At 42.4% G+C, this 17,000-nt stretch overlaps 1 protein-coding gene across 3 annotated transcripts in view; it reads right to left on the bottom strand.

Moving 5' to 3' along the window:
* GASK1A (golgi associated kinase 1A) overlaps window positions 1-17,000 on the bottom strand; it is a 62,508-nt gene that overhangs the window by 26,992 nt on the left and 18,516 nt on the right. Inside the window, exon 2 of one of the 3 annotated variants that reach the window (XM_019497921.2) lies at window positions 16,172-16,254. The exons of the other annotated variants lie outside the window; for them this stretch is intronic. The gene's annotated coding sequence lies outside the window, so the exon portion shown is untranslated. The remainder of the gene's footprint in view (window positions 1-16,171; window positions 16,255-17,000) is intronic. 3 annotated transcript variants of the gene reach the window in all.

Below are 17,000 nucleotides of genomic sequence, written 5' to 3'. Positions count from 1 at the left end.
CGACAGCGGGAACAGAAGGAGAGTTTAAAAGAACATCTGTCTGGGCATAGATTAACACTCTATAACATAATGTTCCTCAGTGGTGGACTTTATAATTTTGCAGGTCATTGATCTGTATTTACTAGCTATCTCTATGTCTCTGCCCTGAACTCTGTTTCATTCTAGTTGCTGCTGTGTCCCGGTGCACACCCTGTGTTCTGTTGGATGACACATTTCATCCCCTTTATCTTTTTTTCTCACCAGAAGCTCTATATCCATTTTTTTCTCATGACATCTTTTATTCTTAGAACATCTTTTATGGCCCTGCGCATCTTGCAGCCTTATACTCTTCCACCTAATATTACCTTCCAATTCCCTTCCTGAGTTGACGCTCCCTAGATTTCATAGATTTTTGGGGTCGGAAGGGACCTCAGTAGTTCATCGAGTCCGACAACCTGCCCTGTGCAGGAAAGAGCACTGGGGTCAGATGACCCCAGCCCCAGGTGTTTGTCCAGTCTTCTCTTAAAGACCCCCAAGGTAAGGGAGAGCACCACCTCCCTTGGAAGCCCATTTCAGATTCTGATAACCCTTACCATGAAGAAGTTCTTCCTGATGTCTAGTTTAATCTGCTGTCTGTCAGTTTGTGGCCATTGTTTCTAGTTACTCCAAGAGGTGCCTTGGTAAACAGAGTATCTCTTATCTCTTGCTGCCCTCTCCCCCTTCCTGCAATGAGTTTGTAGACGGCCACTATATTACCTCTCAGCCTTCTCTTATGGAGGCTGAAGAGATCCTGGTCCCTTCCTCTGCTGATCTCCACCCCATCCCTATCCGTGTTTGCACAGACAATCTGTTTGTACAGATAAAGATGTACTGTTACGTGCACACTGGTAGTGCCTGAGTACTCCAGTCATGGAACATGAGACACCTTAAAAAAAAAGAAGAAAAAGATGGACCCTGCCCCAAAACACTTACAATCTAAAACAAGGATAGGAAGATAAAAACATTTGGAGGGGAGATTTGGAAAAGTAAACCATGAAAGCAGGTGTAATCCTATTTAAAGAGTTCAGCAGAAATCAAATTCAATTACGATACAGTCTCCACCTCAACATTGCTCCACGGGAGTAGTCAGCTATGCCAGCCCTTTTCCTTGAGCAGCTTATTTCCCCCTCATGCTGGCTCAATTATGTTGATCACCTCCAAATGGTGGCGGACCCTCTATGCACGTAATCAATACAAAGGAATAATAACACATCACAAAACCCTCTATTCCTCTGCAGGCTGAACAGTAGGGCCCAGAAGTGAACAGTAGGGCCCAGAAGTGACCCACTACATGCTATCAAACCAGCTTCCTCTTTTATTATCCAAAGAAATTGATTTCCCTGCCAGATGAATATTGAGTGAGGTACTTTAATGGCTTTTCAAGCCCATCAGTCAGTCTTGTGAGGTAGCAGAAGAGTGTGGGTGAGTGTAGCCTCATCTTCCTAAGACACAAAGTCAAGAGCTGATTCAGAGCTGATGTAGTACCAGGGGTACGTACATGGGTCAGGAGAGCTCTCCAACTAAAGCACTTCCTCCAGCTTGACAGAACCAAGCATATTCCTCTAAGAGGTATTCATCTACCCAGCTTTCATTGTACTTCTGAACGTGCTTGGTTTGATGACCAAATCGGCCAGCTCCCACCTCTCTGTTTTCTCTTGGAAAGCCTAATCTCTAAGAACTGACTGATCTGCAACCCTTGGGGCATCTTTGGCAAAAGAAGAATTCTTAAGATTAAAAAATACTTGCAAGATGATTTACATTAAGTGTCTACTGACAGGCATCCTATGTAAGAAGCCAGTCAAAGTAGGAGCTAACCTTTTACAGATTTTCAGGAGTTTAATTGTAAAATAAGAAATATAGGAGGAAAGTATTGCTACTGATATCCTCTTCATGTTGGATATTTAGTTTTAAAAACTTAAACAAAAAAAAAATCAGTAACATTTCATTTCATTTCCATGATCTTTTTCATTTAGTAGGTAACTGATGAGATATGAATGCTTTCATCACTTCCAGTTTGTTTAAATCTCACCCAGATTACTAATGACTTTCCCATCTGAAATGCGATGTTAGTTCATTTGCCAATAGGCAGGTATCACTATCACAGTTGACACTAATAGTATTATGGGTCCCCTCATTGATACTCTTACCAGGCAGACTTTGGTTCAATTTCCAATAAATTGAATGAGCTGGAAGAATGAACTACTTCATCACTCTTAGAGCACCAGTTCCAATGTTTTTGAGCTGCAGTGTCACTCCCAGGCTCACGACCCAACTTATCACTGGTTTGTAACCTTGAAGTTGAAGCCTTTTCAGTGCCCACAACTCCATTGGTGAGTACTGCAACCCCAAACAGGGTTGACTCCTACTTTTAAAACTGTTGCCCTAAAGGTGGTTTCTCCAGGTCAGATTTGAAGCATGTAGCAGGGCAACATGGGGAGCTGCATTGCACCTATTGTCTGTTGTGCACCTACTATATAAGCAAAGAATCTCATGCTCCAGGGCTTTTGATCTGGCTTAAAAACCACTTTAAAAATGTTACATTAAAATAGAAAAATAGATTTTTTAAAAAGTCTCTGCCATTTATCACTATTCACAAACTTGAAACAGATACAAGTTGTTGTAAACTAGAGAGGCAAAACAGATGACATCTAGGTCAAGATGATGGTCATCCTCTTGTCAGTGACATGGAACATAAACTCAAACTGCAGAATGGGTGGGGGGAGCAGTCCTTGAAAGTGCCAGATCAGAAATGGATATATTATCATTATTTTGCCATCATGAGAAACTCAGTGCAATTATCTATTTGACTGTCATTTTGCAACAAAGTCCAATTTGTTATATTCCAGTCAATGCTTCCCTCCCCTACTTTCCCCCACGGGTGAAATCCTGACCCTCTTCAAGTCTATGGTAAATTTGTTAGCGACTAGAGTGAAACCATGTTTCTCAGAGTAAATTTCACACTTCCAGCTTCAATATCGCTTTCTCATCTATTAGAATGACAGCCTCGATTCATTTCAATTCCATCAGTGTACCTTTGGCTCCAATCTTGAGAATGTTTAGGCACATGCCTTGCCCTATCACTGTGAACAGCCCTGATTAATCGAAGTGGGACTGCTCACAGTAGTAAAGTGAAGAATGTATATAAGTGTTTGAAGGATTGGGGTGATTTAGATGAGTTGACTGGGCACCTAAACAGGACTTAGATGTAGAGATGGCCAATATAGCAGTATAGGTGTGGTAGCATGGGGCTCCACCCAGGTTCACATATCAAGCTTCTGAGGGGATCTCTACACAGAGCTGCATTAGGCCACGTAGATATAACCTGAATTGTTTCATTTCTTCTTGTCATTGTGAAAAAAATTACTCCTGTGCATCAAAAGAAATTATTCTATAGTTGTGGATGGTCCTGCTTTGAGTAGGGGCTCAGACTAGATGATGTCCTGAGGTCCCTTCCAACCCTAATTATGTATGATTCTATGATCCCATGTTTCGTACTGCCTGTCACCTGTCTGTTCCCCCTCTCTCCCCCCTGCACACAAATAGCAGTCTGGAAATAAATATCTTCACAGCTATCCCTTTCCTACCTGTGCCCCAGTGTCACTGCACTCCCACAGCGAAAAGCCATTACCTCCTTTTCCTGAAAACCCAAGCAGAATCATATGAATTGCTGCAGTTTCCAGCAAGTAACTTTATACTACTGCTACTCAGGTTACATGAACATGTCTTAGGTCAAGGGATAGTACTGTCTTTCCATTCTCATGCAACTGGATCCTATTTATGTTTATGACTATTTAGGCTGAAAAACCACTAAGGGAAAGCACTAGAGGAACAGAACAAGTAAGCAAATTTCTACATGCGTCAGTTCAGTAAGGGCTACATTTACAGCTAGTGGCTTTACTGTACACACTGGGCACGCCTACATGAAACACTATGGTGACCTAGCTCATTGCTATGGTGATGTAGCATCAGCAGGCATGAACCAGGATGCCAAAGCTACTGTGCAGCAGCAACAAGCTACTACACAGTAGTTCATTGCTACTGCACAGTAGGGTCAGAAATGACCCATGCACTGCCAGGACTGTGCACTACCAACTGAGCAGTTAGGGGCTCATGTAGACGTGCCCACTGAGTAGAGAAAGGTTTGAACAGATGCCTGGATAGGAACGCTTGCTATCAAGCTCCAAGGTAGTTTGCATCTGGGTCTGAACTTTGCCTATGGTTCCTTTCACTTCTGTAGACTCAGCTAACAACCCAGATCCAAACACGTGCAGGCTCAAAGACAGTTTGGGGCTGTACCTTGATGCTGCCTGTTGAGATCTGCCCATTGCCAGTGTGAGTACAAATACAATAAAAGCTCTGTTATCCGGCATCCATGGGGAATGGGGGTTGCTGGTTAATTAAATATGCCGGTTATCTGAGAGTTATAAGTCACAATACAGCACAAGCACAATGCGATCACAATGGCGGATGTGTACAATTGAGACTGCCGCTAGCAACACCGCTTGGCAGCGTCTTGAAGCATCTGTAAACAGCAGATCTATGAGAAGCGCACGGCAAGGTGCCGGATGGCTTTCAGAATTCTTCCGGATACGTGAAGGACAACTTGTATTGCCATCTATGACAGAGGCCAGTTAATAGAGCATTCGGGGTGGTTAAGTGCTGGATAACACAGCTTTTACTGTATTATCGTTTATATATTTGCTCAACTCATGCTGCGGATGCTAGAAAATAGGGCTGTGCAAAACAGCACCATTTCATTTCGACTTCCATTTCACCATTTTGAAGGGACTGTGTTTCATTTTGAAGCACTGTTCCATTTCATTTCATTGAAACTGTTTCGCTGTGTCAACGCATTTCAGCTCATCGTCCATAAGCTATAATGGGGAATCCTGAAAATGCCTAAAACTTGGTCATTTCATACCTAATTTAGAAGAAAATTGCAGAGATGGTAGCCCCTTCTCAGGGCACAAAGCGTGCCAAGTTTCAAGGAGATCAGTACAGAGGTTTCTGGGAAACTGCTCCTTAAACTATTCAAAGCAAAACTCATGACACTTGCTGGCAGTGGCAGCCTCCTTTCATCTGGCACACAGATCTGGGGGCCCGCACCCCCAGGAGGGCTGTGGGGCTGTGCCAGACTCCTCCTGAGGTTGCGGGCACCTGGATCTGTTCACCGGATGACAGGAGGCATGCCAGATGAGAGGAGGCTGCCGCTGCTGCTGCCTGGGACCAGCACTGAAGGCAAGTAAGCCCAGCTTTGAAATTCGAAACATTTTGAACCTTTTAAAACATTTTGAGTGCCCTAGTTTTGTTTTGAAGGTGTTTCGAAGCCTTTTGTTTAATTTCAATTTCACTTTTTTGAGCTCAAAACGCGTTGAAACAGCTTAGAAATGAAATGCCCAGTGAAATTTTGCACAGCCCTACGAAAAAATAGGAATATTGCCCAAAAGAATTTCTCTGTAAATTCAGTTTGGAGACAAGACACATTTCCTCCCCCCACAAGGCATGATATTCAAGCTGGAATACATAGCCCTTGGGAGGATTTCCCCTTCCCATTTTAACTAGTGGACAGGAGACTTCTCCATCAGAGGAGAAGCTGTAGGCAGCCCTCCACAGGCTTCCTAAGGAGCCCCAGCATAGGGTTGTGTTAGGTGCAAGGATAAGAGGTGGCAAAGGGGGGTTCTACAAGCAGGACAGCCTACATTGCTACAGGGATTCTCAGCAGCCACAGAGCAGTCTATAGCAGTGTTTCCCAACCAGTGTGCTGTGGCACAAAAGCGTGCCGTCAGGAATGAACAGGTGAATTTTACCATGGCAATGAGCTACAATAGGGATGAGGATGTGGAATGCCTTCACAGGTGTGCCGCAGAGAATTTGTTTTAATGTAAGTGTGCCTTGGGCTGGAAAAAGTTGGGAAACACTGGTCTATAGACACTGAGTTAGGCCAATAGCGTGAAGCTTCTGGATGCCCCAATACAGGATTTGAGTCTTGGTGCTTCTTCCATGAGAGTTAAGTGGTTCATGTGCTACTGACATTATCTGAAGCATTTCCATTAGACTTCTAAGATAACATGAGCTTTTGCTACAGGCTGTTTTACAGCCATTACAGGGCAGTTGTTAAATAACAGAAGATCTTTAGGGGACATCTTGGAGCACCAACCATTTCACATTCCTTTATTGTAACCCCTGAGTATTTAAAAACATAATTGTAGATACAATGAGAGATGCCCCTTTCTCACAACTGCCAGGCATGTCCAGGATTGAGCACATTTTTGCTGAGCAAAGCCAAGCCTCTCTGCTTTCATTCCTACAATTCATGGTTTCTTTTAGCCTCCTGACCTCACGGCCGTGGAGCTGGCAGGGCCCCCTGCCAACAGCTACACCACAAGCTGCTTAGGATGAGAGAAGTCCTCACATGAAATGCCAGAATTTGCTGTATGGTCTTTGTTCAGTAGCTACACATTGGTTATCACAAAGCTTAATCCCATGTTGCATGGATGAAAAGTGTTTTGCTGGGTTTTTTTATTTCCTGGCATGGTCTCCACCATAGTGCAAGTCATAAAACCACTAACACATACCTGATCCTCTGCCTTAAATCCTGCTTTCCAGATTCCCATGGTGTTTCCCATTTTTTTCCTTTCTCCTGTGCCTGACTCCCCAAATAACCCCTCTGCTGAATGAGGGTGTGGCTGTACTATAGAGTTGCAGCTTCAAATACAAGCCCAACAGCATCCACCCCCTCTAGTGGGGACAAGGGAGTTCTCCTGCCACAAAAGTTACCTCTGCATCCTTGAACAGAAAAACTTTACCAACAGAAGTCTTCTTCTGATAGTTGTGCTGTGTCCATCACCAGTGTTCATACCCATTTCTTTGTCCTCTTCTCATGCGCCCTAGCCAATGGAGCAATGATGGCCAAACTTTGTAATGTGGGCCGGGCCCGAGACTATACCGTGAAGGCTGGTCTACACCCAACTTACAGAAATACACTCTACCATTAGAAGCACCTTTATGTCCTTATAACTATGTTCACACTAAGGATTCCCTTCATTTAACTATAACAGTTTCAAACCAATATAGTCAAACACTGTGTATGGACAAGACCCAAAAGGAGATGAGCAGTTTGGGTACCATGATGTGCTGACTGAATCACTGCTGTTTCAACATCTGGAGTAGATTTCACAGTTCAGCGTGCCTTGGTGTGTTTTTGATTAGTGGTTTTAAGGTGATATATAATGCAGTTCATGGAAAAACACCAGAAGTTGTTCTATCCCATATTTAGGAGGGATTCAAGTCTGAGTTACTGGGTCTGGAGTCAAAATTTTCTGCTTGCCAAATGCAAGGAACTGTGTGAGGAATGATATTACCAACTTTTGCTTTATATGCCTTTTTGTACAATAATTTATATCTTTTATTCTTTCTACTTTTACAAGAGATCAGTAGAAACTGTAGGCTGGAAATGGGAGCATTAGAAGCAAATGCAGAGGTTATTCTGCATTGCTTAGGCAATATGTCTGAGAGCTGACCTCAAATAATCCCTTGTATTATAGCACGCCTCCTTGATGTATAGAATGCTAGCTGTGCATTTATTTTCTTCTACAACATAGAATAATGTTTCCTAGGAAGTAAATTCAGACTACAGTCTCATTGGTATCGGGCTTGAATTTTCCTGCTGTTAAAGGTGGTTACATTTTATAACTCTCTGTCCCCAGTTATCCTACCATTTCTACTTTCTGCAGAAAGAAAGATTTTCACTCACAGCACTTAGATTATAGCAGGAATTTCCGAAGGAGAAGAAGAGAGTTAGGTACCCAAATTCCACTTAAAAACTCAATTTATAAATCCTGAGAATGATTCAGAAGCTGCTTCCAACACATAATAATAGCCTAAAACTCCCCTGGAAAGAGAAAGCATGAACTCATTTGAACTGCAGAAAATCAGATGGGTTATGCAAAGCCTCTTTGTAGTTTTATGGCTTTCATGCAAAATAAAACCATACGACTTTGCATGAAAGAAACCCCAGCTGTCAGCAACACCACATACATGTGGCCTGCGGAACAGAACTCTCAACTCCAAACACAGGCCTCCAACACATGTTTTCGCTTGCTGTCCCAAGGAGCAATACTAATAAACAGCTGGGTGAAAATTTTAATGAAACCTAAAACCAGAAGCAACTCCTCTGGTCGATGCGTTTCACTGCATGCCTGCAACCCTGGCCCAGACTTAACAAGCTTTTTTGGTGAACCAAGGTCTGAGTTTCAAATGAATCTGAGTCCACATGTGGTTTAAAAGGAGGCAATGTAAAATTCAAGGGATGTGCATGGAGACCAGCCAAAACAGCAGTAGTGACTGCAACTAGAAGCTCAGTGTGAACCTCTGGGTGATAGTGGTGCATATGTGGGAAATATACATGAAACAGCTCAATTTATTTAAATATTTGCCTGGATCCTTTTGACTACAGGTCACTGTGAGTAAAGAGCCTTTCTATACTCCAACCACTGGGGGTCCAAGCACAGGGAGCCTTTCTATACTCCAGCCACTTAAATGTCCCTAAACACCTGGATTCCAGCCAGGAGAGGGTGACAATATACATAAAAGCTTGTAAATGGCATGGCTGGGATTCTAGCACTTTTGAAGTTGGTGCTGCTACATATATAATATAAAACAGTACCACACATTATTGCTAGAACAGCCATTATAATTCTAAAGGTTTAGAGAGTCTAATAAATATATATGTTGCTATGGGAAAAAGAGACCCTGACAAGTTGTCTTTGAAAAGTGAGACTTTTTCAAACAATTGCCCTGGATACTGGAAATTAAATGTATGTTAAAATAAATCTAATTTTGCATCCCCTGACAAATTTGCAATGTAAATCAAATACTGAAGTCATAATTCAGCACTCCCAGCAAAGAAATGATACAAGGTCCAATTACAAAGTCTAAAGACAAAGGATATTATACTGTGAGGAGACAAATGTAATGCTTAGAACATGGGGTTGAGTTCCAGTCTGCCTTTGTAACTGTTTATTTTGGAAACACAATTATAACTATGGTAGACATAGCAAAACGTTATAGAGTCAGAGGAAGGATAAGCAATTGTGGGAAGAGAAGCTTGAAATCAGAACTAAGAAGCTAATGGAGCTGGACCTAACAGAGCTGGACCTGCTTCCAGGAGTTCACAACAATTACATTGAGCAGCTTTAAAAAGAACAGTGTTCTACATTCAGGACAGTATACACAGGAACCAGGACAAACAGGATTACTCTTGAGTAATCAAGTCCAGTCCCTTAATACCACAGGCAACCATTTCATAATCCCTTTTATATCAAGCTCCATTAAAAAAATCAGGTAGAGGTTTCCTGCCTTCACTGGAAAGCTACACCAGAACCTCATTTGTCTGGTGGTTAGAAGCCTTCTTCTAATTTTCATCTGAAATGGAATCCTGGCCAATATACCACCAATTTACAAGTTGTTTTGTGCCAACACTGTTGTTCCTTCTTTTCCCACTCTGGTGTTCACCTCCTGGTGACAGCAATTGTAATTCCTCTCACCCTTGTTCTAATAGGCTCTTCCACTGAGACACAACCCTTTCTGGGATGAATAAAGAGTCCAGTCTGTGCTAGGAACCAACCAAGCTGGAATCTACCGGGGATATGATGGAGACTAAGACAATCCAACTCTTGTGCTCTTCAGTGGCCACAAGGCTTTGGCCTTTGCACATAAAGGACAGCATAATAAGATAATGTAAAAAAAGTGCAATTCTGGGTCAAACCAAAACATTCATCCAGCCCAGGGTCTTCTCTCCAACAGTGGAAAGTAGCAGATGTTTTAGAGGAAGAATAAAAGAAACAGGGCACATGTGGAGTGATCTATCCCTGCTAAACCCTTATAGTTGAATGCAGTCATACATTTAGGGGTGTCCTGAGTCTGAAGTTACATCCCTGATGGTTGTGTTTAATAGCCTCAAAATCTAATCCTTTTTTGAACTATTAGCGTCCACAGTATCTTGTGGCAATGGGTTCTACAAGCTAATTGTGTATCAAGTAAAAGAGCACTTCCTTCTGTTTGTTTTACCAGCTGCCTGGTAATTTAATTGGGTGCACTCTAGTTCTTTTAACCCTTCAGTGCTGTCCTTGAGCATCACAGCAAACAAGCTACAGAATCACCAATAGCAACAGGATTAGGATGGTAATGCTTCCTGAAAGAGCCAGTGAGGGCACAGTTGAAGTGATTGAGCTTTACATCTCTCATGTAAATGTTTCTCTTATGAGAATATTCATCGGGCCTGATTCTTCTCTCATGCTAGTCTTGTATCAAAGCAGCTCTGATTGACTTCCATCCGATTTACACTACTACAAGTGAGCAGAGGATCAGCTACATGGTTAAGAAAGTATTGTATAAATATCAGTAGATGAATAGTTCTATGTCAGGACCACACACAGAATAGGGCACAGAGACCTTCAAGACTGGAGAGGATGTTATGCTTTTAGACATCTAATGATAATCCTTCTGGGTTCCATCTGTTAGTCATTTACTCAGGGGATGAAACAGGAAAGGATTGTTCTTCTGTAGGAAAGAATGGAAAAGGCTTAAATGCTGGCTATCTTAATTCTATGCAGAAACTGTCCATCTGCACTCACACATGGTAAAGATTTGGAATCACATGAAAATAAATAGCGCCTTTTGGAGGTAAGGTGCCTCTGGCTTTTTAATTTTATGGCATTTATACATGTGCTCCGAGAGCTGCTCTAATTAACGTGCCTGGAGCATCTCATGTATCAGCGTCTCTGCGCTGAAAAATGGTGGCACTTTAATGAGCTTTAGTTAAAGTGTTCCCACAGCCATTTTTCAATGCAAGGACACTGATACACAAGATGCTGGAGTCTGCTGGAGCGTGGTAATTACCATACTCCAGCAGACTTGGTTAATTGAGTCTGCTTCAACATGTTGTAATTACAGCATGTCAGAGCAGCCTCACTGCACGTGTATATGCACCCTTAGTGCTCAAGTTCTAGCTCAATTATCTCCCTCTTACAGCTCATATAAAGATATACAACAATGTGCAGTGGGAGCAATCTTGCACGGTGTTGAGTATTCTCAGCTCTTTGGCCAGTCGTTCTCAACTGGAGTGCTGTAGCACCCTAGGGTATGGTAAGATCCTTTTAAGGGTGCTGCACAATGTTAGCTCTGCTAGGTGTGCAAACATCTACATGATTCACAAGATAAATCCAGAGATTTCAAATAGGATCCATAGTATCAAAAACATTCTGGCCCATGGTGGTCTTTCTGAGTTCTTTACTGGAGAAGAATTGCTGTATAATTTTTCTGTAGTCAAAAAAATAAATTAAGGCTGAGGGGGGGCATTTCCCACTTCAGTGAGTGAAGGCAGTAGCACAGCATGTTGCTTGTATATCTTCAGCTGACCCAGTCAGGACTGGCTGGCCAAGCTCAGCTCTTTTCACGCTATGACAACATACCACCATTTGATATTAGTACATTTTATATTAGAGCATCCACTCAGGTGAGTTGTGTTGTTTGTTGTGATGATCAATTATTCACTTTTTAATTAATATAATACAGCTGACATAATGGACAAGTCTGTTATAAAAAAGCACATAGTTGACGAGCCACATAGTGAAATTATAATGAATGTGTTCAGAGAGAGATGAACCTGAAGCATGCACAGGTTCAAGTAGTGGGTTTAAAACATAACTGAAAGTAGGTAAGCTAAGATGTACAATGTCCACCCCCGCCCCCCAACACTGCACTTCTGTTACATTTAAGAGTGCTGTAACTTAATAGCACTACAGAAAGTGCTGTAAATTATAGTGCTGTAAATGTGTAGGTAGCACTTCAGTACACTTTGTGAAAAAGGTACAGTTAGCTGACATAGTACAAGAAGCTAGTTAAGAGCTGCATAAGTGATTGCTAAACAAATGAAAGCTCCCACAGTAGGTGAGACATTGATATTTTTAGCATGCAATGCAATAATAAGGATTATGTTTGGTCATGAAGCTGAAAAGAGAATATTCTGGCATTTCAACAACAGCTAAAAATCTTGCTGAGATTTTCTCTCTTGCATTTAGTGACTTGGGGTTCTCTGCTTTAACCAACATAAAAAACAAGAAGAGAGAAATACTTTGTTCAGTGAAAAAGTGTCTTTCTTCAGTTTGGCCATAAATTCAAGAAATTTGCAAGAACTGCCAGGCTGAAGTGTCTCATTAATTATAATACTATTACTCATGTATTCTTTTTCCATTTAAAAAAATGTGTTTGCAGTCATATTCTATTTATGCACTGTAATAAATAAATTAGTTTCTAAAATGGGTTGTCAATAATTCAGAAATGTTATGGGCGGGTGACTAGAGCCTAAAAACTTTAAGAACTACTGTCCTCAGGGGAATTCAAAAGCAGCCAGGAGAACCTCAGTGCTTTGCAAGACTGGCTCCTGTATAGGCATTCCTGAAATTCCTGTTCTCCCTAAGCCAGAGCAAGCTCGTCCTCAGCATGAGGAGGGCAAGGAGACAGTTTTAGTTTCAGGAGACTCTTTTCTCTTGAGAAAACTAGACAGGCTTTTTAGAAAAACTGAAACCATCTACATTTCTCAGCTGTTTTGGAGCTCCAAAATCAGAGTTTAGAAGCTGCCAATAACTATATTGCTACTATATTTGAAAAGCAGTGCATTTATCTTGGTGGGGTTTTGGTTGTAGCCGCATTAGTCTAGGGCCATAGGCAGGCAAGGTTATTTGAGTAGATGTGATATCTTTTATTAGACCCATTGAGTACAGTATTTGGAAAAAAGTTCCTAGCAAGCTTTTGGGTGCAGTCACCCTTCTGCAGGCACCGGGAGTCTCAGACCAACAGAGACTCCCTGTGCCTGCAGAAGGGTTACTGTGCCCAAAATCTTGCTAGGAACTTTTTTCCAACTACTCAGTTAGTCTAATAAAAGATATCACATCTACTGAAAGAACTTTGCCTGCATTTATCTTGGGGGTGTATGAAGTGCACATCATTGCCAGGGTATCTGAATCTTGTTGGAAGTCAGCAACCCTCCCTCCCATCCTTGTTTCATGGAAGATACCTGTGCTATACCTCTTTTAAGTGTTGGGTGTTGCAAAAAAAGGAAAACAGAGGAAAGTATAGTTATATTATTGAGGTCTGGCCCCATACATCAGCATTGTTCTACTGATGTCAGTGGAGTGATTCCAGTTTACAGTCACATAATGAAGGGTTGGGGGGGGGGGTGCAAGGCAGGTGCAACAGGAGCACCCAGCCCGGGGTGCCAACCCTGAGAAAGGAAGTGCAGAACTAGCAGCAGGTGCTGCCCACAGTACTCAAGCACCCAGTTATGCCTCTGCCAGTTTACACCAGGCAGGGATCTACTTAATCCGGGACACTAAAAGGACAATGTTCATGACTCATTGCCAGGGAGAAATAGGTGCCCTATCTTTTCCTAAGTGGAATATGCTTGCAGAGAGGCTATTACAGAGCTAGGCCCTTTGGAGACTTGAAGAGAGTGTCCTAGCTTACAGTCAGGATTACCTAAGGCTTGGTATTAATTACCCAAAAGTTGGTATGAAATGGCTAAGTTACAAGCCATTATGCACAGTCAAAGCCAAGGGCACTGCAATACCCCAGAAACAGCCCGACAAGGCAGTATGATCCTAATATCACTCTCATCCTCCCCTGCTTCCCCCTGGCTCCACTGTAGCAGCATTTTGCAGCAGGCCTATACCAAAAGGCAACACAAAAAGTGCCCTGGGGCTCCACTGTCCTGGCTCCTGAGAGAGAAGGTCATAACCCCAGAGCAGGTGGCTGAGAAGAAAGTTATTACTGGACAAGTCACTTGTTAGCTCCTTGATAAACACAGGCTTGGTATTAAAGGATGAGATTCTGTTACCTCCTTCCTCCTCAAAAAGTTTTCCTGATTTCAGTGGGACCATCCATGGAGAAAAGTTCTCAGGAGAAGTAATCTCAACATGCAGCCAGGACATCTTACTCATTCAGTTGAGCAGTTACTCCCATAAGTTAGCCCAATGATATTGACACTGTAAATAGCCACTCACCAGCATAGGCAGTTCTCTTCTGGCCCTCCGCCCATGGTTATATCAGTGCAGTTTCCATGGAGCTAAACTTGATCTACCCAGAGTAAGTGGGATCAGAATCAGACCCTGGGCCTCAGCTTCTTTATCTGTTCTTACTCAGGTTCCTCCTTAAAATGCACATCTTCCATGACACTTTCTGTGAACTTTGCTTCACTACTTGAAAAGAATGTCACCTAGAAAAACCTGCAACTAACAAACTTGACATAAGCCCAAAACTAACACTAATTCTTTTCTTTTCTTTTGGTCAACTAAGTCATAGTTGACTCCAAGATGAACATGAGTTGTCAATGTGATAAAGTGATCAACAAGGCTAACCGCAGTTTATCATGCAATAGCAGATGCATGATGAACAGGTCCAGGGAAGTGATGCTTCCCCTCTATGTGGCACTGGTCAGACCACAGTTGGAGTACTGCATCCAGTTTTGGGTGCTGCACTTCAAGAGAGATGCGAAGAATCTTGAGAGGGTTCACAGGAGGACCACTCATACAGTCAGAGGCCTGCAGACAAGACCTTACAAGGACAGACTGAGGGACCTAGATCTCTTCAGCCTTCGCAAGAGAAGGCCGAGAGGTGATCTTGTGGCTGCCTATAAGTTTATCAGGGGAGGGCAGCAGGGAATAGGAGATGCTCTATTTACTAGGGCACCCCCTGGGGTAACTAGGAACAATGGCCGCAAATTGATGGAGAGCAGATTTAGGTTAGACATTAGGAAGAACTTCTTCACAGTAAGGGTTGCCAGAATCTGGAATGGGTTTCCAAGGGAGGTGGTGCTCCCCTACCTTGGGGGTCTTCAAGAGGAGACTGGACAAGCACCTGGCTGGGGTTGTCTGACCTCAGCGCTCTTTCCTGCCCAGGGCAGGGGGTCGGACTCAACCTACTAAGGTCCCTTCCAACTAACACATATGAATCTCCTTCCCCCTTTCTTGGTCTGCATTTTGTCTATTTACAGCAGAGTCTCTTTGTATCAGGTACAATGTCTTCTTATGTGCCACTAAGACACTCAGGATAGGTCTCAACCACTTCTCCAGCACCATGAGAACACAAATGAGAAGAACAGTCTGCTCAATCATCTCTCCACTCCACATGCCTAATCCAGAAATGAGGTGGGGAAGCCTTTTGGGGGATGCTGCTGGCCACCACTCTCACGTATGCTGAGATGGCTCAAAAATAGGAGCAGAATTCACCACCAAGATGGCTTCGCTATCTCTTTTCCTGGCTTGGCATGCAGAGAGAAGGACCTTTTGGGTAGATCATGCTTCTCAAGGGCATCAGGGAAATGGTATGGACTTCCCTTCCCTCATAGTCCTCTACCCCCACTGTGCTGCTGTTGGAGCTGGACTGAGAGTCTGGTTTGGCATATTTTTTATGCACACGAATTTCTTCATTTGCTTGCTGTTACCAGTCCACATCAAGTATGGACATGCTGCAGGCAAAAAAGCATATCCAGCAGAAAACAATGCATTATGTGTGTGATGTAAAAAGATCTAGTCAAGCCATATTTGGTGATTTTCAAAACACTATGTGGAAAATTTGCTTAGAAACTTTGTAGGACAGACAGAAACAGGAATCCAGTAGGAGCTGGATGATCAAAGATGGTAGCCACATTTTTAACTTGAGTCGCTTTACTGACTAAACAGTCAGAGTGTTGTTAACTTCCAAGATCACTTTGTCTTTTCCGTCAGGAAGCTCTGGTTTGGGCACTGCAAGCTGTGGCTTCATTTCACTCCCGCTCTGGGCTCAGAATCAGGCACTGTGAATCAAAGCAAGAGCTGTTCCAGATTCTCTCTCTCTCAGCTCTATGCAAGGAGTCAAGTTTTCCCTTCCACATCAGCAGCAGTGAAAAATGAAGTGCAAATTCACCCTTCATGGGGTTTTTTCTGGTAGTTAATAGTGCAAACTTAATGATAACAAAGATAATCCAAGATTGCAAGAACAGTATTGTGTTTACAAGCTCAGGATAAGTAGTTTCCCAAAGACACTTTTTCAGGTCCATGCTGTAAAACTACTCAATTTTATGCTATTGTTTCAATTTAGTCTGAAATGAAAAGCATACTTGGAACTCTGTCTTGCCAGTTTGACACACTGACAGTACTCCATGTCCTCCTTAGAAGTTAGGTACACGTCTCACCAGGCAAGCTAAGAAACAAAACCAATAAAGAGACTTGAGAAAGTATTGTCTTTTCAAAAATCCTAGTAAGTAAACAACCTGAATTCTCACTGATCAAATGACAATAACTTAGCTCTGGTCCCCTGGAGTATCTGGAAGAGCACTGTGTGCAGTCTGGCCAACTAGGGATATGTTATTTTTTTTTCCAAATGTGACTCAGGGTTTTGGTCTTTGAAATTTTACTCCCTGAAGGTTTGAACCTTGGCAGAATTCAAAATCAAAAAGTATGTTTTCAATTTCTTTTATAAAATTGGGTTGATCAAATTGGCTTTGTTGATCTCTAAAGGAAGAGAACTCCATGGTCCTGGAGTATAAGAGGCAAAATAACATCAAAAGATTTCAAGGGAAATAAGTGGACAGTTACTGTAGCAACCCCAGCTCAGAGGATCTTAGCCTTGGTAAAGAACCCTGGATAAGCAGATTAGAAGTGTATAAGTATGTATTTATTTAGATTCAAACAGCAATAAAAAAATTTTTTTTAAATATACACTAAGCTCCAGGCAACCTGAAAACTAATCTTACAACAACACAATAATGACTACCCAGCAGAATTTCTAATAAAATCTGTACGGGTAAGTCAAACAGCCTACCAGTCATATTAAATGATCAGAGCTGGTATCAAATTATCTCAGCCAGTAAATCAAGATGGCTGTAAAGCTTACTTCCAACCCCCTACCATCTCTATAGACGCACCCTTACATTTTCCCAAAGTCAT

The sequence above is a fragment of the Alligator mississippiensis genome, chromosome 5 (assembly GCF_030867095.1).
Source record: "Alligator mississippiensis isolate rAllMis1 chromosome 5, rAllMis1, whole genome shotgun sequence".
NCBI lineage: Eukaryota > Metazoa > Chordata > Crocodylia > Alligatoridae > Alligator > Alligator mississippiensis.
This window is presented reverse-complemented; position numbering and strand designations above follow the sequence as displayed.